Source organism: Mesocricetus auratus, unplaced genomic scaffold, assembly GCF_017639785.1.
Source record: "Mesocricetus auratus isolate SY011 unplaced genomic scaffold, BCM_Maur_2.0 Super-Scaffold_100028, whole genome shotgun sequence".
Taxonomy (NCBI): domain Eukaryota; kingdom Metazoa; phylum Chordata; class Mammalia; order Rodentia; family Cricetidae; genus Mesocricetus; species Mesocricetus auratus.
In genome coordinates this window covers 1,822,424-1,839,428 of record NW_024429209.1, presented here as the reverse complement: position 1 = coordinate 1,839,428, position 17,005 = coordinate 1,822,424, and positions in this window count along the sequence as shown.

The following is a 17,005-nucleotide window of genomic DNA, read 5'->3' as shown; positions in this document are numbered from 1 at the left end:
TCTCTGTCTAAATGATGTTGTCATTGCTTTTTCATTGCCTTGATAGGACACCTGACAAGATGCAACTTAAGGGAGACAGAACAGCTCTGAGCTGTGGCAGGGGAGCTTGCTCACACCTGGGTAGGTCAGGAAGTAGAGATAACACCAGGATAAGGGTGTCAGTAATTAAATCTCAAGCCAGCTAGGTCCTCCTCAGGAGTTCTATAACTTCCAAAAATGTGGAAGTATGCCCAGCTAGGGGCCAAGTGCTCAAACATGTGGAGTTAGAAGTGGGAGTGAGAGAGGAAACCTTGGCTCACCCCATCTCGGAAGCTTGTGACACCAGGACAACCTGGAATCAACTTTGCAGGGGTTGTGTTTCCAAAACTTTTACTAGTAATAAAAATAACTTTATTGTAGAAATCTATCAAGCATTTAATACTAAGCACTTTATGAGAATAATCTTACCTAATCTTTGTCACAAACCTCATGAGTTAGGTACAGATACTATTGTCACCTTATTGGTGGGATAGGGGCAAACAGTCATTTAAAGGACTTGTCCAAAGTTTCTTACCTATTAAACAGAAGAACTTGGTTGGGTTCAGTCTCAGAAAGTCTGACTCTACAATTTGTTTTCTTAACCAGTTACACAACTCGTGGGTGAGTTGTTTGTTATGAACAATATTTCACATAACAGACAAGTATCTTTCATAGATAATGTCATTTGTACATCCTGTATTAGTTACTTTCTATTGCTGTAACAAAACACCGTGGCCAAGACAACTTAAAAGAGTTTAACTGGGCTTATGGTTCCAGAGGGTTAGAGTCTATGATGTCAGAGTGATAGCATGCCAACAGGTGATTGAAGCAGCAGCGGAGATCACACATTTTGATTTACAGGAAAGAAATGGAGCACTGGGAATTTTGGGGATTTTTTGAAACCCTACATATGGTTCCCAGTGTCACAACTCTTCTCACAAGGACCACACCTTCTCCTTCCCATACAGTTCCACCAACTGGAGACCAAGTATTCAAACATGAGCCCATGGGGACCACTCTCATTCAAACCCCACAGCATATTTCAGACATTAGACTTCAGTCCTTATGTTTTTGGTTGTGAGTCTAGCCTTTAATGGCTGAGCCATCTCTCCAGCCCTAGACTTCAATCCTAAACAAGACAAACAGTAAGATGAGAGACACCGAGCAGTGGAAGTGACTTAGTGGTAGAGCACTTCCCCAGCAGGCACAAGGCCCTGGGTTCAGTCTCAACCACCACCAAATACAAAACAAGCAAAAGGAACTAATGATACATATAAGGTACAATATCGTCACAATAAGCTCTATACTATGCATCATATGTTACAGATCTAGCAATTATTCAAATATCAAATATTTCAGGAATATATAATATAATCTATCTACCCTCCTAAAGAACTCACTTTCTAAGAATAGCACTGTCAATAACCTAGTACATGTTATTCCTCTTTTCTTGCACATTTATAGATTATATTTAAAAAGTAAAAATGGAATTATGTTTTCACAATTGCCACACACACACACACACACACACACACACACACACACACACACACACACACGCCACCTGCTAGAACTCACAGCAGTCCTCTGCCATTGCCTCCTAAGAACTTGGATTATAGGCATGAGCCACTGCATCCCGCTAAGATTCTTGAATGTTAAAATTCTGATGACTTGGGAAGTCTGTTTCAATGCTGTCCTAGTACATGGGAGACTAAGACAGAAAGATCATAACTTCAAGGCTAGCCTGGGCTACCCAGCAAGTCTCTAAAAAAAGAGATAAAGAAAAAAGGGAAAGCACCATTATTGCTCAGTATATGAAGTATGTGGAACATTGAATTTTATTCCACTAAATTTATTATGTGTCTACTCTGTCATGCATGGCCCAAGGCACTGTAGACACCAGTGACAAAGACAAGATTAGTGCACACCAAGATCTTCTATTCCTAATCACTTTCATTTTATTTAGACTGTACTGTCTTGTGATGGCATAAGGAACATTGAAAAGTTTGTCTCGTATTAAGACTATTACTGGCTAACTATGAAATAGAATAAGAGACTTGGAACTTCGAAGAATGTTACAATATTCTCTGAGGCCTCAAATAACAAAGTTAAAAGTACTTGTTAATTTTTGGTATTTCCCTTACTATTTTTTTTGAGATAGGGTCCCAGGATGGCCTCACATTTACTGTGCAGTCGAGGACAATCTTGAACTTCTGTCTTCTTGCCTTCACCTCCCAAGTGCTTAGATTATAGTCATGTGCCATCACACCTTGTTTATGTGGTGCTGGAGACAAAATTTAGGATTTCATACATGCTAGACCAGCACTCTTTTTGTTTGTTTGTTTGAGACAGAGTTTCTCTGTGGCTTTGGAGGCTGTCCTGGAACTAGCTCTTGTAGATCAAACTGGTCTCGAACTCATAGAGATCTTCCTGCCTCTGCCTCCCGAGTGCTAGGATTAAAGGCATGCACCACCACCACCGGGCTAGGCAAGCACTCTCATCAACTGAGGTCAGCTATTTGAGGATCTCTAGCCCTTTGTTTAATATTAGAATTTTAAATTGATTAGAATTTTAAATGATCATTATTGCACTAACCAAATTTATAGGCCTGATTCTTACAAATTCTTCTTTTAATTCGGAGATACTTGCACAAGAAGAAGAAACTAATCTGGGCCGGTTACATCATTCAAAGATGCAGGAAGTCAATAAATAAATGGGAATGAGACCAAGGATGTAGTTCTGGAGTAAGACAGCTGTCTAGTATGCATGAAGTTCTGGGTTTGAGTCCCAGTATTGCAAAACAGTAACATTAAATGTGGATGAATAAAGCAAGCTGATCAAGGAACCTCATCAGACTGGGTAGAAAAATAAGATCCAGCAGTTCAATGTCCATAAAAAGACATACTTCAAACTCAAAAATTCAAACAGGTCTAAAATAAAGAATGAAGAAAATATCTCATGTAAATATACTATAAAAATTTTAGAGGTCTGTTGTGATGGTGCACACCTTTAATCCCAGTACTTTGGAGGCAGAAGCAAGTGGATTTCTGTGAGGCCAGATTGATCTACATAGTGAGTTCTGGGCCAGGCAGGGTTACATAGTGAGGCCTTGTCTCAAAAATAGAAAGAAAGAGAGAGAGAGAGAGGGACGGAGGGGGGGAAGAGGGACGGAGGGAAGGAGGGAGGAAAGGTAGCATGAGTTCTAATTGGTCTTAATAATAAAAATCCAGAGTCAGGTGTGGGGGTGAAAACTGAAAGATCAGAGCAGCCAGATGAAAAGAAGCTAGCTCCTGTCTCCACCCACCTTATGTTCCTCTCTCCTGCCAGCCATATCACTTCCGGTTTCCTCCTCCTAAGTATTGGGATCAAAAGCATGAGATCACAAATGCTGGGATTAAAGGTGTATGCCCCCACTACCTGGCCTCTGTGGTTAGCTAGTGGCTAGCTCCACACTCCGGTCTCCAGGCAAGCTTTATTCGTTAGAGTACAAATAAGATATTGTCAGAAGAAAGGGCTGGAGATGTGCCCCAGTGGTTAACTGCACTACCAGCTCTTCCAGAAGCCTTTGGTTCCAGCACCCACATGGTAGTTTGCAACCGCCTGTAACTCCAGTTCCCTGGGATCCTGCTCTTTGCACACACACAAACACACACACACACACACACACACACAATACCCATACACATAAACTTTTTTAAAAAGAAGACAGAGAAATTGGTTTGGAGGTACATACCTATTATCTGAACACTCCAGAAATAGAGACGGGGATCACACAAAGTTTGAAGCAAGCTTGCACTGTAAAGTGATTTCCAGGCCATCCTGAGCTACAGAATGAAATACTATCTCAAGAAAGAAAAAAAGAGGAAGAGAGAGGAGGAAGAAAGGGAACTGGGATTATTGGATTCAGACACAATGGACTGTAAAACAAAAAGTCACTTAGAGATCAAAATGATTTTATAAAGAGAAGAGAATCAACCCATCAGACAAACATGTACACATACATACATACATACATACCCTACTAACTGTCAAAATCTATGAAGGATAGGTCTGGGGAGATGGCTGGGTGGGTAAGAACACTTGTTGTGTAGGCATGAGGACCTGAGTTTGAATCCCCAAAACTCATGTAAAATGTTGGACTTGGCTATACGTGCTTATAAACCCAGCATTGGGAGGTAGAGACAGATGGATCCTGGATGCTTACTAGCCAGACAGTCTAGCCAAACATGCAACTTTTGGTTCAGTGAGAGAGGAATACAATGAAGAACCATGGAAGAAGACACCCGATGTCTTCCCCTGTACGCACATGTGCATGAGCACTTAACCTATACACGCATATGCATGCATCACACCCACCCTCCACACCAATAACATAAAAATTAAAAATATGAGGCAGCCTCCCACCTCTGCTCACGCAGGTGACCCTGATTAAACTCAGTGGGTCACACACACAAAACACATGCAAGTAAGTGGGGATTTATGGGAAAGAAGAAGGTTATCAGGGGAGAAAGATGTATGTAGCATGAGAATGGATAACAGGGTAAAAGACTAAAATTCATCATGTACACTTATAAAACTGTCAGACAGAAGAAATAAGTTTTTAAAAACATGAAGCTACTGTGTTTTCAGCAGTGGTTAGAACAACCACTTTAACAAAAGCTTTAACAAAACGGTGTGGTGGGGGGGGCATGGAGAGATGACTCAGTGATTAAGGGCATTTGCTGCTCTAGCAAAGGGCCTGGATTTTGTTTCCAGCCTTTCTCTAACTCCAGTTTTGGCTCTCTTATGGCCTCCACAGATACTGCACGCACATGGCGCACTACATATTGGCAAAACACCAAAACATATAAAATAAGAACAGACTCAAAGAAAAAAAAACAAAACCCATCACTTAGGAGGCAGAGGCAGGTGGATTTCTGTAAATTTGAGACCAGTCTGGTCTTCATAGCAAGTTCCAGGATAGCTGGGAAACACAGGCGCTTCAAAACAAAATGAGCGAAAAACTTTTTTAAAGATGTATACCTCTTAGGCTATTCTACCCCCAAAATGACAGGCTAGATATTCCTCCCAGCTCTTAGGAAGCAGAAGCAGGTAGATCTCTGTGAGTTTGAGGACAGCCAGAGCTATACATAGTGAGACACTGTCTTAAACAAAAGCAAAACACAACAAAACCAAAACTGCCCTTAAAGTAAGAAACTTAAATGCAGTCAGCAGCAGCAGAACTGATAAACCATAATATATTCACATAATGAAAGGCTACCCAGCAACAAAATGAAATAAATTACAATTATATGCAACAATATAGATGAATCTCAAAAATACAAATACTGAGCCAAAGAAGCCAGATTAAGAGACTATACATTCTGTGTGAGTCCATTTACAGCATCTAAAGCTGAAACACCTGTCAAGCCTAATCTGTGGGGTGAGAAGTTAGAATTCTGTCTGGGGAGTCCTAGGAATTTTGAGAAGGTAACTTGAAAGCACTTTTATGGTGCTCATAATGCATGTTCTCTCCCCCTCACACCTCTTCTCCCTTCCCCCTTCCCCTTCCTCCCTATCCTCTCCTCTCCTTTTTCTAAATGTGTGTGCACACACATGCATGTATGTGTGTGTGCGTGCATTCACACATGTGTGCCTGCTCCAGTGCTACGCAGAAGTTGGTTCTTTCCTTCTACCATATGGTCCCAGAGATGGAGCTCAGGTCGCCAGGCTTGGTAGCCAGCACCTTTACTCCTCGCTGTCTCCCCAGCCCATTTCTTATTCTTCATATGGGTGCTGATTGGACACGTGTTGTACTTTGTGAAGACTCATCAGATTTATGATTTGTACATGTGTATGCCTTCGTATCGTTTGCTATTTGAAGTTTACACTTTTCAGGGAACTGAAGATCTGGCTCAGGGCTTTAGATCACTGGCTGCTCTCACAGAGGACCTGGATTTGGGTCCCAGCACCCACACTAAGTCACATAATTATCTATAATTCCAATGCCAAGGAATCTGATGCCTCCTTTTGGCCTCCACATCACTGTATGCATGAGGTCCAAATGCATACATGCATACTTATATATGTGAAATAAAGACAAAATCTTTTTTTTTTTTAGTTTTGAAATTTCAAGAATTTTTTAAAAAAACAGATATTTAAATTCTAAGATTACCCATCTGCAGAGAGGTCACTTCTTGACGCCAGTCAGGTTTTTTTCAATCATGTAGTTGTCAATTTCTTCCATTTTTCCTCATGTTAAGCATTTATAGTATAAATTTTATACAAAATAATGCTTCCCTTGAGGAGGCACTTCTCTGTTTGTCTGTGTATTAAGGCACTTTACTGCCACCTACTGGTCAACTATCAAGGAATTAACACAGTACAATGTTTGTCCAGTGAATGGTAACCAGTTAGATGTTATGTGTCCCTACAGGGCACCGCTCACCCAACTAAACGAATTAGCCTTGTAATTTGGCCCTGAAAACAGTGAGATGTTGCTGCTCCAACCCATTTGTTAGTTTTTCCACACAAGATGTAGATTTATTGCTGACAGTCATCACCAGTTTCCAATTAAATCCTAAATTCAATTTTTTTTTGTCTGTTGTTTGTCTGTTTTGTTTTGAGGCAGGTCCCAACTATGTAGCTCTGGCTGTCTTGAAACTCACTTTGTAGACCAGGCCGACCTTGAACTCACAAAGATCCACTTGCCTTTGCCTCCTAAGTGCTGGAATTAAAAAGGCATGAGCCACTATACCCAGTGAGATTCCATTTTAGAAGACTAATTTTTCCTTTGCAAGCTGGAACCAATTGCAGATAGCTCCTTGGTTAGGGATAGGAGCCTGTGTCCACTTTCCCATGCCATCCTGAGACTCCATCTAGCTTGAGTCTGTGCTGGTCCTGTTTGTGCTGCCAGTTTCTGTGAGTTTATATATTTGCTAGCCCTATTGTGTCTGGAGGGAAGGCACTGTTTCTTCAGAGTTCATACTAATCTTTCCAACTCGTCTTCCTCAGAGGTCTCTCCCCCGTGGGGGAGGGTTTGATGAAGACATGCCATTTTGGACTGAGTGAGTGCTCCAATAGTTCTCACTCTCTGTAAATTGTCAAGTTGTGGGTCTGTGTAGGTTCCCATCTCCTGCAAGCTTCTCCAATGATGACTGAGTGGAGCACTGATCTATGGATATAGAAGAATGTCATTAGGAGTCATATTTTAAAAGACTTATTTATTCATTATTTTATGTGATCTGCATTTTTGCCTGCTTGACAGAAGAGGGTATCAGAGAGAAGAGGAAATCAGATCCATTATTGATGGTTGTGAGCCACCATGCGGTTGCTAGGAATTGAAGTCAGAACCTCCGGAAGAGAGAGAAACCAGTGCTCCTAACCACTGAGCCATCTCTCCAGCCCCACATTAGGAGTGATTTTGTTGCTGTGTTCCTTTAGCATAACAGCAGTATTTGGTTTTCCCTGAGAGCTGTGGCATCTCCAGGCAGGTTCTTGACCATCCAAGCAGTGTCAGGCATGGCGTCTATCTGATGGAATTGGCCTGAGATCCAGTCAGAGAGTGGCTTGTTACTCCCCTACTGTTTGTGCCTCTATTGCACCAGCATCTCTCTCAGAGAAGTCACCATCTCAGGTTCATAGCTGGATTGGTGATTACTGTTCTTCTCTGTATCCTGCAGAGTGACTTCCAGCACCATAATGCTGGTCAGCAGGGGTGAAGCTTCTAGTAAGGCACCAGTTCAACTTCTCCAAGTTTGACATTCACTAACAATCTCATCATTTCAAATCTTAGGCCCATTTGACACATACAGGAAAGTAGGAATTCAGCACATGCTAGTCAAACCATTTATGTCAATAGCAATTGATTTGCTTTTTCTTTTTTCAGACTTTTATTTTTATTTTAATTATGTGTATATAAGGAGTGAGGGTGTTCACACGAGCCTGTGAAAGCCAGAGGTATTGTTACAGACCGTCATAAGCCACGTGACATGGGTACTAGAAATGAACGTGAGTCCTGTGCAAGAATAGCCATGCTCATTTGTTTGTTTGTTTGTTTGTTTGTTTGTTTGTTTGTTTTCCTAGACAGGGTTGTGTAACGCTGGCTGGAACTTGCTCTGTAGACCAGGCTAGCCTTGAACTCAAAGATCCACCTGGCTCTGCTGAGATTAAAGGCCATGTGCCACCACTATCACTCAGTGACAGTCGGACTCTTAACCTTTGATCCACATCACTAGTTCCTTGATTGCTTTTTCTTTGTCCTGAGTCATAACCCAGAATAATCCCAGGTGGCATATGATCATTCCTGTTTAAAATGTTCTGTGAAACAGCTTCTCTCAAAGCCTCAGCAAATCTGCTGCTTGTTAGTGATAGCATTTGTGCTAAGCATGCTTCCGAACATTTATACATGTTGAACAATTTAAATCTCTCAACAACCTTAGGAACCCTTGATATCTACATCTTACAGATGAAGCAACTGAAATATTAAAAGGTTAATTAGCTTCCTCAGGAAGCCTACAGTCTATTAGGGACATAAAACACAAGCCATACCTTGCGATGCAAGCATCAAGACCTGAGTATGGATGCCCAGTACCCACTGAAAAAGCTAAGCCAGTGGCAAGCACTTGTAATTCTAGCACGATGGAGGCAGAGACAAATGGGTCCCTGGTTAAATCAGTGAGCTCCAGGTTCAACGAGAGGCCTCCTATGAATAAGGCCAATGGGGCTGGCAAGATGGTTGTAAAAGCACTTGTCTCACAAGGCTGACAACCTGAGTTGGATCCCTGGAACTGAAGGTGTAAGGAGACGATGACCTTGGAAAGTTGTCCTCTGGTTTCCACATGTCCACTATGGCATGCATGCACCCACACTCTCATATGTAACCCACAAGGTAGACAGCACTTGAGAGGACACCCTTCCTCAATCTCTAGCCTTCACATACATGCACACATGTACATACACATACACCACATAGAAACAAGATAAAAGAGCACATGCGCTAGGCTCTGGAAGACACATCACTTATCTCCTTTTGGTTCTAGTTTCCTCACCGGTACAGGAGGCTAGATCTGCCCGATAGTACACAGATACCAGTTCCAGAACTAGAATCTGCCTTGGGTGCTTTGGCTTCAGTTCTGACCCTGTACCATCCTCCTGGATAATCACCAGCCAACGCACGCCCTGCTTTGTTCTATGCTGCCTTCCCATGGGCAAGAAGTATTTGTATGGCTTATAATGAGGTTACCTACACAGATGATGAAGTGGCTCTCATCTCCACTGCCTGCATCCTTGGGCATCCTCAAAAACCCATGAACTTTAGTTTAAGGAGATGGACGACAAAATACAAATGAGATGACCAGAACCAGGCATGATGGCTCCTGCCTGTGATCTCAGTGCTCACTAGATAGATGCAGAGGTTCAGAAACTCAAGGTCAGCCACAGTTACATAGCAAGTTCTAGGCTAGCCTGGGCTACATGAGATGCTCAAAACAAAAAACTAGGGGCTGGTGAGAGTAGTATCTTGTTTGTACAAATAAAGCGTGGGTGGAGCTCACCACTAGCTAACAGACAGACAGGAAGTGAGATGGCTGGGTGGAGACAGGAAGTGAGATGACTGAGCAGAGAAAGGATCATAGGCCGGAGGAAACAGGAATTCTCTCTCTTTTCAACTGGAAAGTTAGCAAAGTAACGTGTGGCTGTGGCTTGTTCCTTCATTTCTCTGATCTTTCAGCTTTTACCCCTATATCTGAGTCTGGGCTTTTATTATTGAGACCTATCAGAACTGGTGTTACGGGCACCTGCCACCAGGCCTGACAACCTGGTGGAAGGAGAGAACTAACTCCACAAAGTTGTCCTCTGATCTCCACCCACACACTTTTTGTTTGCTTGTTTTTGTTTTTTGAGACAGGGTTTCTCTGTGTAACAGCCCTAGCTGTCTTGGAACTAGCTTTGTAGGCCATGTTGGACTCAGACTCCGCCTGCCTCTGCCTCCCAAGTGCTGGGATTAAAGGCTTGCGCCACCACCGCCTAGCCTCACACATACTTTTGCACAAGCATGGCCACACACATACACACATGCAAAATAATTTTTGAATATTTATTTATTTTGCTGGGTACTACTGTTTTGCCTGTGTAAGGAGGTTGGGTCCCCTGGAACTGTAGTTACAGTCAGTTGTGAACCACTGTATGGGTACTGGGGATTGAACCAGGGTCCTCTAGAAGAGCAGTCAGTGTTCTTAATGCTGAGCCATCTCTCCAGCCCCGCAAAATAAAAATTTTAAAGTGAAATGGTAAAATGTAATTAGGAGGTCTTTATGGAAGGCCTGAAAGATGGCTCAGCAGTTAGGAATGTGCATTATTCCTCAGAGGTCATAATTAGATTCCTAGCACCCACATCCTGTGACCATAACTACTTGTAACAGCAACTTCAATGTCTTCTTCTGGCCTCTGGAGGCACCACACTCCCCCCAATATACATAGAATTGAATTAATAATAATACAATATTAAAGAGTGTGTTGGTGCCAGGCATGATGGTGAACATTGCTGTAGAATATTCCTTGACAGGGTGTGAATATATGTCGATGTGATCAGTTTAATAAGCAAGTTAACTGGCCAATGGCTGAACAGAATACAGTTAGGTGGGAATGACAAACTAAGAATGATGGGATGAGGAAGGGTGGACTCAGAGGGTTTGCCAGCAGATGCAGAAGAAGCAGGAGATGAAGGTGCCATGCTAATAAAGGCACTGCCACATGACAAAGCATGAATAAGGAATATGGGTTAACTTAAAATGTAAGAGCTAGTTACTAATAAGCCTAAGCTATTGGCTAAGCATTTGTAATCAATATTAAGCCTCTGAGTGGTTATTTGAGAACTGGCAAGCAGGACAAGGAATGTCCATTGTTAACAGAACATCTTTTTATCCCAGCACTTGGGAGGCAGAGACAGACAGAGTTCTATAGGTTCCAGGCCAGCCAGGGATACACAGTGCCACTCTGTCTTTTTTTATTGTTTTGTTTTTCAAGACAGGGTTTCTCTATGTAACAGCTCTGGCTATCTATAACTCACTCTGTAGTCCAAGCAGGCCTTGAACTCACAGAGATCCACCTGCCTCTGTGTGTGTGTGTGTGTGTGTGCACGTGCATGTGTGTGCTAGTGCATGCATGTGTTGTGTGCATGAAATATACCATTCCAACCACTCTAAGTGTACTGCTTAGTGGCATCAAGCACATCCAATGTTATTAAATCGCCCTTATCATCTACCACTACCCAACCACCCGAATCATCATCCTTCAGTAAAAAAGCCCTGTACTCATGAAAGGCTCCTAGGTTCCGCCTTCCTCTAGCTTCTTGGAACCATTAATCTACTTTCCCTGTTTATGAATTAACTGTGCTACCTCACATAAGGGGAATCATACAATAGTTCTTCTTCTGTGCCTATTTCACATTGTATCATGTCAAGGTTCAGCTACATTATGGCATGTATTAAAATTTTTTACTTTTCTTTTTGGTTTTGGGAATTGAATTGAGGGCTTTGTTCATGTCAAGCACACATTATGCAAGTGTGTTTGTGCATGTGGGGGTGGTATGGGTAGTAGGTATGTAGTGTAGAAGTTGGGTTTCTTCCTCTATCACTCTCTGCCTTTTTTTAAAGACAGCTTCTCACTGACCCTGGAGCTTACTCTGCAAAACTATCTAGACATGAAGCCCCAGGGAACTGCTTCTCTGCCTTCCCAGCCCTAGGCTTACAGGCACAGACCATCACTCTGGACTTTTTACTTGGGTGCTGGAAAGTTAAACTTAAGTCCTGTGTTTGCATTTCCTATGAGCTGTTTACCCAGATCCATCATTGTGACTCCGGTTTGCATTTTGCAGGTCACTCCTGACATTAAAACATGTTCATGTGCTTATTTGCCATTTGTGTACTTTCTTTGGAGACATGTCTAAATTCAAGTCTTTTACCCTTTTTTCAGCTTGAAAAATGGGATTCTTGTTATTATTGAGTTTCTGGAACCTTTTAGAGGTTTCACACCTCTGAACGTTTTTGTGGAGCTGGCAGATGTGCGAACGATGTCATTTCTAACTGTTGGTGGCTGGTTGTTGTCAGAACCCCATCTCTGCAGGATGAAGTAATCAATCACTTTTCATTCCACCCTTCAGATTGATTAACCAAGCGGTTCATTCATTGTATCATAAACAAAAGTAATCCTTTTGCTGTGCCACATTTCTAGACTAACACAAAAGAACACATGTTATGTATTCTGTTTATAAGAAGTTCAAAAATTGACAAAATAAGTTTATGATGCTAGAAATTAGGATAATTCTTACCTCTAATGGGGCAGACATTCACTGGAAGGAAACAAAAAGGAACTTTCTGAGTGGTGGTACTCCAGGAACATAAGTAAAAGACTTATTAGGTACACCAGGGATATAGCTTAGTGGGAGAGCATTTATCTAGTATGTGCAAGGTCCTGAGTTCAAATTCATTTTACTGTATATAAATTATAACTTTTTATAAAATGAAAACATAAATTAATACAGTTACCATGGAAATTAGTGTGAATGTTCCTCAAACAGGTAAAAAAAGGTCTGCTATATGATCCATCTATATAATTCTTATGTAAACCTACCTAAAAGGATCGAGGTTAACTACAGATTCAATGCAATCCCCATCAAAATCCCAGCACAATTCTTCACAAACCTTGAAAGAACAATATTCAACTTCATATGGAAAAGCAAAAAACCCAGGATAGCAAAAACAACCCTGTACAATAAAGGATCATCCGGGGTCACCACCATCCCTGACTTCAAGCTCTATTATAGAGCTATAATAATGAAAACTGCTTGGTATTGGCATAAAAACAGACAGGTAAACCAATGGAATGGAATCAAAGACCCTGATATCAACCCACACACCTATGAACACATAAATTTTGACAAAGAAGCTAAAAATATAAAATGGAGAAAAGAAAACATATTCAACAAATGGTGCTGGTATAACTGGCTATCAACATGTAGAAGGATGCAAATAGATCCATATCTATAGCCATGCACAGAACTCAAGTCCAAATGGATCAAAGACGTCAATACAAATCTATCCACACTGAACCTCATAGAAGAGAAAGTGGGAAATATCCTTGAATTCATAGGCACAGGAGGCCACTCCCTAAATGGAACACCAGTAGCACAGACACTGAGAGCAACAATTAATAAATGGGACCTCCTGAAACGGAGATGCTTCTGTAAAAAAGGACATGGTCAACAAGACAAAATGGCTGCCCACAGAATGGGAAAAGATCTTCAACCCCACATCTGTCAGAGGAATGATCTCCAAAATATACAAATAACTTAAGAAACTAGGCATCAAACTACCAAATACTTCAACTCAAAAATAGGGTACAGATCTAAACAGAGAATTTTCAACATAACAATCTCAAATAGTGGAAAGACACTAAAGGAAATGCTCAACATCCTTAGTCACCAGGGAAATGCAAATCAAACCACTCGGAGATACCATCTTACACCTATCAGAATGGTTAAGATAAAAAACGCTGACGACAATTTATGCCAGAGAGGATGTGGAGTAAGGGGAACACTCCTCCATTGCTGGTAGGAGTGCAAATTTGTGCACTTATTGTGGAAATAAGTATGTCTATTTCTCAGAAAATTAGGGATCAACCTACCTCAAGATCCTGCAACACTACTTTTGGGCATATACCCAAAGAAGGCACATTCACACCACAAGACATTTGCTCAACTATGTTCATAGCAACATTATTTGTAAAAGCCAGAATTTGGAAACAACCTAGATGTCCCTCAACAGAAAAATGGATAAAGAAAATGTTTTACATTTACACAATGGAATACTACTCAGCAGTAACAATGACATCCTGAAATTTGCAGGCAAATGGACAGAACTAAACCATCCTGATTGAGGAGGTAACCCAGACCCAGAAAGACACATATAGTATTTACTTACTCATAAGTGGATACAAGACATAAAGCAAAAGATACCCAGCCGACACAATCCACAACCCCAGGGAAGTTAGAACCCTCTTCCAGAAACAGATAGAAGCAGATGCAGAAATCCACAACTAACCATTGGGCCAAACTCCTGGAGTACAATCAAAGTGAGGGAGGGGTGATAATACGAACAAAGGAGTCAAGACCACGATTGGGAAACCCACAGAATTAGCTGACCTGAGCTAGTGAGAGATCACTGACTCCAATCTGACAAATGGGGAACCTGCTTAAGACCAAACTAGACTCCCTTAATATATGTGACAATGGTGCGACCTGGACAATATATGAGGCCACTGGCAGTGGGTCCAAGATCTAATTCTAATGCACAAACTTACTTCATGGAGCCCATTCTATATGGAGAGATACCTTGCTCAGCCTAGGCATGGCTTGATCCTGCCTCGAGAAGATGATGGGACAGACTTAGTAGACTTCCTAGGGGAGGCCTTACCCTCTTAGAGAAGCAGATGGGAGAGTTGGGGAAACAGGAGGAGAAGAGGGAGGGGAAACTGGGATTGGAATGTAAAAAATAAATGAAGAAATTAAGAGAAAAGAGTTGAAGTTAGTATACAACAGAGATGCCCACACACCCATATTCACTGTGGTATTATTCACAATGGCCAAGCTATGTAATCAGTCTAGAATCCCAAGTTCTTGCACATACATAATTATTATTTAGTCATAAAAAGAATGAAATCAACTGAATACAGAAGTGCACTTTTAATCCCAGTCCTTGAGAGGCAGAAGCAGCCAGATCTCCATGAGTTTGGGGCCAAAAGGTCTAGGATAGCCAGGGATATAGAAATGTCCTGTTTCAAAAAATAAAAGTAAAAATAGGTGATGGAGACATGGCACAGCAGTTAAAAGCACTAGCTTCTCTTTCAGAAGACCTGAGCTCAACTGCTCTAGGGAATTTGAAGCCCTCTTCTAGATTCTTTGGACACCCTTCCCCCAACACACACACAGAAGCACAAGCACCCTCTCCCTAGATACACGCATGTAAAGTTAAAATGAACTAAAAAATAAAAATAAAAAATAAAACAATGTCATTTGATGGAAAATGATTACAACTAGAGATCATTTTGTTAAACAAAATAAGCCAGACTCAGTAAAGACAAATATTGGATGTTTTCTCTCACGTGTGGAATTTAGATTTTTTTAAAAAGGATACACAAATAGAAAGAGGACTATTTGGGAAGAGAAAGAGGGCCAGAGAGAGGAAGGAGAATGTACAAGAGAGAATGACATAGAGTAAATAGGAGCCAAGTATAATATACATGAATATGAAAATGTCATAATTAAACCATTATGTTTAATACCATATACCATAATAAAAAGTTATTTTTTTAAAAAAGGAAATTCTGGGGAGTGATTGTACATGCTTTTTAATCCCAGCATTGAGGTGGCAGAGGCACTTGAGTCTTTTGAGTTCAAGGCCAGACAGGGCTACATAAATGAGATCCTTGTGACTTACCTGTGGCTCTCCATCTTTTTAAGGTCTTGAGCCTAGTACATAGAATGACACATATGATTCACATAAATACTCACTCAATACCTACTCTCTACCAGACATTGTGCTATTAACAGCAGAAACAGCAGCCAACGTAATGAGCCCAGCCTAGTGGCAAAGATAATAAACAATCTAGTGCAGTCAGTTGGTAAGTCCATGCTGCCAAGAGAATCTGTGCAAAGAGAGATCATATCCGTGAGCTAGCCATGTTTGACCGGGGATGTGAAGGTTGTCTGTGTGGGAGAGAGTCTCAGGCAGGGGGATCAGCATGTACAGGGAGCCAGAGGGAAGGAAAGGGGACCCCAAAATGAGACTGGTGATGCAGTGACTGCAGCAGGGAGAGATTCGCTTGTCCTTAGCTGAAGAGAAATGAAGAGACATTGAATGGGTTCAACATTTTTAATTACATTTTTTAAATGGCTGTATGAGCCAAGCACTGGGCTGAGCCTCTGGAGCTTAGTTGAAGAGAGGGAGGAGGGATCATATGAGCAAGGAGGGGGCATCAAGATCATGATGTGAAAAACCACAGAGACAGCTGGCCTGAGCTAGTGGGAGCTCACATTCTCTGGACTGACCTCTGGGGAAACTGCACGGGACTGAACTGGGCCCTCTGAATGTGGGTGACAGTTGTGTGGCTTGGTCTGTCTGTGGGCCTCTGGCAGTGGGACCGGGACCTATCCCGGGAGCATGAACTGGCTTTTTGGAGCCCATTCCCTATGGTAGGACACCTTGCTCAGCCTTGATGCAGCAGGAAGGGGCTTGGTCCTGCTTCAATTTGGTGTGCCAGATTTTGTTGCCTTCCCAAAGGAGTGGATGAGTGGTGGGAAGGGGGAAGGTGGGGGAGAGTGGGAGAAGAGGAGGGAGGGGGAACTGGGGTTGTTATGTAAATGAAAAAAATGTGAAATAAAAAGAAATACATAACATTAAATTATATATAACAGCAAAAAATGACTGTATGGCATTAGATAGTTCAGTGGCTTAGTTCCCTATATCCACACGGTGGCTGACAAACATCTATAACTGCTGTTCTAAGAGATCCAATGCCCTCTTTTGGCCTCCACAGGCAAGCACCAGGTAGGCACATGGTACACACACAGACACACACACACACACACACACACACACACACACACACACGTTGGCAAAGTACTCATATACCAAATAAAATATTTTTAAAAACTTAATGTGTGTGTATGCATGTACACATGTGTGTAGGCATACACATGCTAAGAGGCTAGAAGACAACTTGTCTCCATCATGTGAGCTTCTGAGGGAGCTCAGCTTGTCAGGGTTGGTAAACAAGAGCTTTTACCCACTAATCCATCTTTCTTGTCTGGGTTTTTTAATTTAAAAAATGATTTTAGGGACTGTAGAGGTGACTCAGTATTTGAAAGCACTAGCCACTCTTCCAGAGGACCCGGGGACTCCCAGAACCCACATGACAGCTCACAACACAACTCTCTGTAACTCGTTTCAGG